The following is an 8,592-nucleotide window of genomic DNA, read 5'->3' on the forward strand; positions in this document are numbered from 1 at the left end:
GATTATCTGACCCCACAGCTACCCTACGTGGCAGTTATCCCCTTAATTAAAGTTAGTGTAACTTTATCTATAAAGTTATCTGCTTTCTAGATGAGGAAACTGAGTCTCGGGGATGTGAAGCCCTTGCCAGTAAGTGGTGATGCTGGGATTCTGAGCACTGGGCTTGCACTCTTGTCTAATACCTTATCCTGCCTCCTGTACCTGGAAGGCATCTAGCACAGGGTCTAGTCCACAGGAAGTGGCCAGCAAATGAGGACCAGTGCGATAAAGTTTGGACATGGCCATAGCTGGCTCCTGGGTTGATGAAATCAACCTGTCTCCTCCAGGGAGCAGAGTTGGCTTTATCAGGCAAGGTCATTATTTGGCTTGGACATTTTGAACTTGGGGCTGGGCTGACAGATCTGCTCTTCTGGGCAAAAGTACTAGACATCTATACCTGACCTCAGGGACCTGTGAATCCTATGATCCTGGGAAGAGGAGGATCCATGTGTTCCATCGTTTCTCGAAAGGTTCCTGACCCCAGAGTGGTAAAGACCCACTTGGGTTCTAAGCCCATGGATCCCAGAAGGGGCCACAGGCTCTAAGGTTTATGAGCAGCAGAGATGATGTTATGCTGAAAGCTCAGAGGAGGCAAGCTCCTGGGTCAGCCAGGCTGCAGTCACCATGGAAACCTGGCGAGGCAGCACAGGCCACGGCTACAGGACAGACAGAACCAGCCAGGACCCAGGTCATGTGGGACAAGCTGGTCCTGACATTAAGGATGACCAGGTCAGAGCACTGAGAATGGTCAGCCAGGCCATGGTAACCGAGAGACACTCAGATTTCCATGGCCAGCAAATAGAAACCTGTTTCCTACTCCTGTATCAGTCCTGGGTAGGTGTTCAGTTTGGTGGGGTGCCCTCCTCCACGTGGTAACTCAGGGATGAAGCCTTCGTCCATCTTGGAGCCTCAGCATCCCCTGTGGTCTGGATAACCACATCCATCCGACATGGAAGGGCCTGGAGGAGGAGGCTGCGGAGGTTTTTGTGGGCCAAGCCCGGAAATGTCATATATCACCTTTGCCCACATTCTACCCAACTGCAAGGAAGTCTGGAGAGTGTCATCTAGCTGTACGACCAGAGAAGGGACAATGAATTTTGCTGGACAGCTAGCTTTTTTTGGTCACATGCAGTCAATTTGATACACATTTTCTGCTGCCTCAGGAAGTCCTTAAGGAACAGAAGCCCACTGAAGCAAACTCAGTAAAGAGGGGTTCATGATAAGCATACAGCAGACAGTCTCACAGAAAACCAGGCACGTGGAGGTTGCCATCCATCCACTCATTTATTCCTCCATTCATTCTTAAACTCATTCATTCAATGCAGAGTTTCTGAGTGTCTGCTCTGTGCTGGTCACTGTGCTGTATGCTGGGATACAGAGATGGAGAATGTCAGATAAGGTCCCTGTTCTCACGGAGCTTCCATAGGAAGTGGGGAGAAAAAAACAATTAAGAACACATAGAAAGATTACACATTGCAGCCAGTGCGCTGAAGGTCACATAAAGGATGGTGAGACAGAAGATAATTGAGGCTGGGTTAGGGGTCAGGACCTCTCCAAGGAGGTGGCATTTGAGCTGAGTTCTGATGGATGAACATGAATGAGCCATGCAAAGAGCAGAGGTCAGAGCACCTCTGGGCCAGGGAAAGCTGTGCAAAGGCCCTGGGGCAGAAAAGAGCTTGATCTGCTTGAGGATCATCCACCGCCACTCCGATCACGCTTATTCAGACCTCTAACTCTCTGTCCCACTGCTGTTCCTCTGTTTAATGCTCCTGTAACTGGACCGCCAAGTTCAATGACTCAGTCTGTTCTCCTTTTGCCTCGAGCTCTCAGGGGCACTTCATGCTTTACTGGCCGTGTTGTCATCTCAAGATCCTCCTGGGCACCACAGCTCCCTTGGCCCACCCATTCCTGTTCATACAAGTTTCTTGTTCTCTCTGCCTTTGCTACCACGGCCTCCCCACCAGCTGCTTGTGCTGTGTGTCTTCACAGAGGCCAGTGCCAAGCATGCAGGACTGTTTGCCTCCATGGAGGAGAAAGGGACATTTGAGAAGAAGTGACATTTGAACTGAGTCTTAATAAGTGGAGTAGGATGAGATAGGAAGGACAGAAGAACGCTTCAGAGGAGGGGACAGCAATGCAAAGGCCCTGGAGCATGAAGGTCCCTAAGGGAGAGGTCAGGGAAGGAGAGGTGACAATTCCAAAGGGGTCGGGGTGCGCATGGCTGAGGCGGGTGAGGGATGGAAACTGTGGGAGCAAAGCCTGGACAGATTGCTGAGTCCTGGCTAGGAAGGGCCCTTAGTGCCTTGCTGAGAAGTTGCCAGTTTGCTCCTCCAGGAGCCACAGGAAGCTTAAGGATGGTGACTGGATTTGTCTTCTAGGCGGGTGACAGTGGAAGCAGGGTGGGGGGCTGGAGAGGGAGTGGGGGTGGCAGGGGACCTTCAGGGGAGGCTGGGTGGGTCAGCAGAAGAAGGCCTGGAACGAGATCCATTCTTCCTGGCTGTCGGGCACGTGAAGTACTACATAACGTGCTGGCACAGAGCAGGCCCTCAAATGCCGTTGCCTCACCTCCTGATGGGGCTGCGGTCTTGGGTGGGCTCTGGTAGTTTCTTAAATAAAAGAGCACCATCTCCAGAGTGTCGGCATAATGAGGGCTGGGAAGGGGCTCCTTGTGGGACCGCCAGCACGCCACCCGTGTGTGGTGCTTGAATACATGAACGAATGAACGAATGAGCAGCTCTTACTGTAAGCCAGGGGGCCTTCTGGGCAGAGGACAGTGTGGAGTGACAGCGGCCCTGGCGTTTAGAGATTCTTGTCACTTTGCTCGAGGCTGGGCAGAGAGGACGAGGCCTGCTTCCGGAGCCTCCTCCAGCCCTAACCAATTGGCCGAAGGAAAAGAGGGCGGGAAGGTCAGAGACAGGCTGGAGCGGCCGTGGGGTAAGTTCAGACAGAGGACAAAGGAGAAGGAGAGGTTGGAGTCCTCAGGTGTCTAGAAAAACACTGGAGGCTCTGGGTAAAGCGGTGACTCCAAGCTCTAAGCAGTTGGAGCCAGAATTAAGAGCTTGTCTGTCTTTGGGGAGCAGTCCCAGCGACAGAGCCGTTGGGTCCACAGCAGCTCTTAGGAGACAGAGCGTGGTTCAGGCGCTCGGGGCCTCTTGCCTCCATCCTTCCCAGAGTGGTGCAGAGGGACCGGGGATGGCTCTGTCTCCACGCACATGCCCTGCACCCCAGGCCCGGTCTGGAGCGTGTGCGGCTCTCTTGTTTCCACGTGGAGAGGGGTGGGGACCGGTAGCTCCTGACTCCCAGGCCCTGGTTCCCTGGTGCCGTCAGCAGCCCTGGCTCTGCTGTAAATATCTAGTCTTGCCCAGCTGTGCCAACCATTGGGCCCCATCCCCAACAGGCTCTTCCACATAATTACACATGACATATAAATACACGTAGATACATGTATATATACACACATGTACACACACACACACAGGTACACGGGCACGCACGTGTAACACCAACACAAAAGCTCGGCTATAGAAACCCGTGCCTTGGTGATACACACACACACACACACACACACACACACACACACACACACAGCGCGTGCTTGAGGAATCAGTGTTGCAGGAACAGCGGGTGTGAGGGGAAACGGTGGAGATAGAGGCAGGGGCCGGGCCAGCTTGTGGAGGACCTTGAGTGACATTCCAGGGATTTGAACTGACCTGGAAGAGATGGGAAGCCACCGCAGGGCTTCTAGTGGGAAGCGCTGTGGTCGCAGGTACCGTTTAGAGGATGCGTTGGACTGGGGTGAGTCTAAAGCGGGAACAGTGAGGAGCGGGGGACTATCTCCAAGTCCCCAAGAAGAAGGGGAGATGGGGGAGTGGCCCTGGGCATTAGCAACGGGACTGTGTGGGAGGGTCAGATAGGAGGGACGAAAGGAAGCCGACTCGAGAGACTGAGTGGGCTGGGCGGACTCCAGGTCAGTGCCAGTCACTGGGAGCCCAGGGGACAGGTGGCTGGCGGCGAGGCCAGGGGTTGGGGTGGGCCATGTGCAGCTGCAGGCACGTGTCAGGCTTCCACGGGAGCCACCCAGAGGTGCTGGGACTTGGGTCTGTGGTCAGGAGGAGGGTCTGGGCTGGGACTCTGGATCAGTCACACAAGGGACAAGAGCCTGAAGCACACACGGCGGCTGCGCGCTCCTGCGGGTGTGCCCGCCCCTCTCCCTTCTGTGCCAAGACCACCTTGAGCGCCTTTTCCAGGAAATGGCTCTGAGTTAGTCGTCCCTGAGGCTGGGTGCTGAGGGCAGGTAGGGGAGCACAGGGCGGTGAGGAGGGGGGCAGAGAAGGGGCAGGGTCTTGGGCTGGTATCTGTCACCTCCTGGGCCTCTGTGTCGCCTGCCTGTCTCATGTTGCTTTGGGGCTTAGTAGGACCATTTGCAAATTATTCTTATTAGGATCTAGGGGAGGCCTTTCAGACAGGAAGCAGCAGGCCCCTGCCTGGCTCGGTAAAAGCTGTGTGGGTCCAAGCGAAGCCCCCTTCCTGGGCGGCTTCCCGCGTTCCAGCTCCAGGGGCCCATCTGCTCTCTCCAGCTGCTACCCCGAGCTGCTTCTCTTTCTTAATGCTCCAGCATCTTCTCCCAGGGAGCTCTAGGGACTTATATACAATCATATCCCAAATTTATCGAGCACGTACTGTGTGCCAGACACTGAGATAAGCCCTTTGCCTGGTTTATCTTACTTCATCCTCTCAACAGCTCTCTGAGCTGGGTACACTTATGACCCCCATTTTACTGGTGAGGAAACTGAGGTGCAGGAGGTGAAGGTAACTTGCTCATGAGGTAACAGAGTTGGGATTTGAACCTGGGCCATCTGTCTCCAGAGCCGCACTCTGCCGCCTCTTCTGTCACAACTGCTAACCCCCGCCCAGGAGGGGCGCGGGCGAGCTCAAACCCACGTCTGTGGGATGCCGGAGCCCTTCTCTGACCCGAGACGCTCTGTGCCTCCCGGACCCAGATACGCCTTTTGCCGCCCACCTCATAGACCACGGCTTGAGCCAACAGCTGCGTGGAGCCCCGCCAGGGTCAGATCTGCATCCCCACCCCCACATTTCATACAGTGCCTGGAATGACAAGAACTTAAGTGCAGGTGCCAGGCAGGCCCCTGAGTGTAGGGGAGAGTGACACTGGCTTCCAAGAGGTGCTCTGGGTGTAGACGTGGACTCCGGTCTACAGCCCAACAGAGGCTCTCCAGAAGGGGATCGTCATTTGACTACATAAACATGGGTTGTTTACTGGTACATGGGGGCGTAGGTGTCGTGTCTGTTGTCATATGTGTGAATGCAAGAGCTCGCACAGATGCATTCTGGAGGTCTGGTTTTACACGTGCATGTTTGTGTATGAGGATGTAAGTGCATGTGTGCACATGCGGGCGTGTGTATGGGAAGGTGAGTATCAGAATGGATGGATTTGTGCATATTGGCTGTGAAAGTATGTTGTTGTGTCTGTTTCCATGTGAGAGAGTGTGAGGACCCCCAAGTAAGGAAACTCCCTGGGCAGACCCTGTCCTCCCTCCTGCCTCCTGACCCTGGAGGACCTGGACCAATGGTCCCCGCCTGCACCGGGGCCTCCACGAAGCCTTTGGAGAGGTTGTTGGGCTCAGACAGGAGTAAAAACAAGCGGCCAAGCAAGAAGCCAGGCCATTCTGTCTCCCCCCATTCCTGATTCTCAAGCTGCAAAGTGTACACCAGGCACCATCTTTGGCCCCATTGGGGGACCTGCAGGAAATGGAGCCTCGAAGCCAACTTCTCAGCCTCACCATCCCTTCCTCTCCCTCTTTGCCGGAATGCAGCAGCTAAGAAAGAAGGTGCAAGAGTCAGTCCCACTGGGCGTACCTCCCAGCTCCCCCAGCTCTAGTCGTGTGAATGGAGAAGCTCACTGTCTCTGAGCCTCAGTTTCGTTATCTGTAAAATGGGGATAGTACCCACTTCACAGTGTTGTTATGTGCATTAAATGAGGTAGGGTACAACGAGGAGTTAGTCCATACAAGTGATCAGTAAGTGACGGGGCTCATGCAGAGGAAGGAAGTGAGGGCGAGGAGGATTTACAGAGATCCCACGGGGACTCAGATGCGCCTTTTACTTAGCGTCTTTTGTAGACACAGAATCCCCCATCCTTTGCATAAGGTATGAGAAACAGGTGGATGATGGTGTCTGGAAGCCTCACTTCTCAGCTTCTCTGTAGGCCCCTCTGTCTAGTGTTTCTTAGCGGGAAGCCGAGGGGTCCGGAGCCTTTGGAATATTGTGCGAGTTAAACTGTCTCTGGCCTTAAGAAGAGAGATGGGTGTGAGGTATGCTGGGGCTTCCTGGTCCTGGACGGGGGACCACATGGAGGAAACAGGGGCTCTGGGGCTCCATGTCCACAGGGCTGGAGTTGGCGGGTGGGGTATCGCCATGGGCATCGCAAATGGCGCACAGAGATAGCAATTCCCAGCTGGCCAGCAGGATATAGGGGGGCTAACACCCAGCCTTGGGGAGGGCGCTGCAGAGTCTGAGGGAAGTTAAGGGGAAAGCAAGCCAGTTATGCAGCGGTGGGGTAGCCCTAGCAAGAGATAGGGTGACCTTTCTTATGGGCAGCCTCACCCAGGGTTAGGAGTCCCAGCCTCACGACAGGACCCCCAGCTGACCCAGGTCACTGCCTCCTCTTTGAGCTCCTTTGCTAGGATTGGTTCAGGATTCATGACTTCCTGTCTGCAGCTGGACAGGGCTGAGGACCAAAACCGGCTGGCCCTGGCCACAAGCCTTTGGAAGTCCAGGTGCAGCAGGTCAGGGATCATTCTGCCCCAGCCAAACAGAAACTGTGCCCTGCTATAAACGTTGTCAGATGAAAAGGAAGAACCTACGCCTTTGCCCTTCTGTAACATAGGCTGCTCTCAACTGGAAGTGATATTGACTTCTTTGGTAAGAACTGATCACGATCCCCAAAGCTACTGACCATCCCAGCCCACAGAAAACCAGATGTGCCAAAGGGAGATCACGTTCGTAAAAACAATGCGTGTTAACCTGGAAAGGTCTGCATAAATGTCAACTATCGTTGCTGTTGTTGTTTTACGATAATAATGATTAATAAGGAAAACAAAGCAACTCAGGTTTATCTTATCTAGAATCTAGCAATTCCCAAAGTGTGTTCCACAGAACAATTCAGAAGCTCATAGGTGTTTCTGAGGGAAAAAAATTAAAAAGTGTGAGGAGAGAGTCTATAGTCAATTTTGTGGAGATTCTGGTTGAAGCAAGGTTTAATAGGTTTCTCTCCTGCAGAACCTCTGAGATAAATTCGTAAGCATTTGTTTCTTCCAGAGGAGAGAATTTCTGCAGCATTTTCCAAAGTTCCTTGACCCACTGAATGCTTTTCTCGTGGAACTTATTTCTCAGCCTGTGTTTTATGGAATGTACTTTGGGAAACATTTCTAGGTGTCATTCTGCAATTAATCAGATTTAGCCCCAAATTGCATGGTTAGCTCTTCTAAGCCTAACACTGACAGTATTTTTCTGTGTTGCCCCATAGGGTACCACTGATGCTCCATGCATTGGCCTGTCTCGACAAGGAAAATCCCAGTGCTAGCGTGTGATGGGGGCAGGGAGGGCTGAACAGGGAACAGTGGGGCTCAGGGCTGCAGAGGTCACCAGAGGCTGCATGCATCACAGGGGACCTTGTGCCAGCCTGAAGCTGTTCTTCAGAGGGGCTAAGGCACACCACAGTCTCCTGAAACGGGAGAGGGACAAGTGGGTGCAGACTAACACACGGAGCTTCCCCTAGAGAGCTGATGGAGGAAGGAGGAGGCCGCCCAGCTCATTGCTCCCCTGTAATCCTGCTGGACCCTAAACTTCCACAGGCCCCACCCTGGGGGCTCTGATCTTTCCTCTCTGCAGCCTCTCTTCTGGTTCAATGTTGAGTTCCTTAAAGTTGGGCTATCTCTCTCCTTGTCCTCTTCCCCTTTTCCCCAGAGAAACCCCCAGTTCCTTAAGAAGCTGAAGTTATTGATGTAGAGAATACTCCCCTCCAGAGCAGAGTTGATAAAATTAGCAAATGAAGATACAGGATGCCCAGTTACATTTGAATTTCAAATAACAAATACTTTTTAGTATAGGTATATCCCAAATGTTGCATGGGATATACTTATACTGAAAAAGAATTTGTGTTCCTCTGAAATTCAGATTTAACTGGGCGTCCTGGATTTTAACTGGCAGCTCTATTCTGAGGCCTAGGATGTAACCGTTTCGGTTTTGCTTCTAAAGAATCTCAGGTGAGAGAGAGGAGGCCATGGGGCCCTATGGTTATGAAGCATCAAGGAGAACTCCCACCGAAAGCCCCTCTGTGGCCCCTGCTGGTAGGATGATGGATGTCTGTGCAGCCCCAGGTTGTCCAGGTGGGGGGATGGGGCCAACGAGGGGTCTGACTGGGTGTAGGTCAGGCGTGCTCTAGGCCTGGCAAGGAGAGGGACTGTGTGCAAGCCCAGAGCACTGCCTCCATGCTGGGAAACACAGGCCTTGAAGGTCAAGGTTACAGCCTGA

Source organism: Delphinapterus leucas, chromosome 1 (genome assembly GCF_059928025.1).
Source record: "Delphinapterus leucas isolate spDelLeu-1000000601 "Yukka" chromosome 1, BTC_Dleu_Yukka2, whole genome shotgun sequence".
Taxonomy (NCBI): Eukaryota; Metazoa; Chordata; class Mammalia; order Artiodactyla; family Monodontidae; genus Delphinapterus; species Delphinapterus leucas.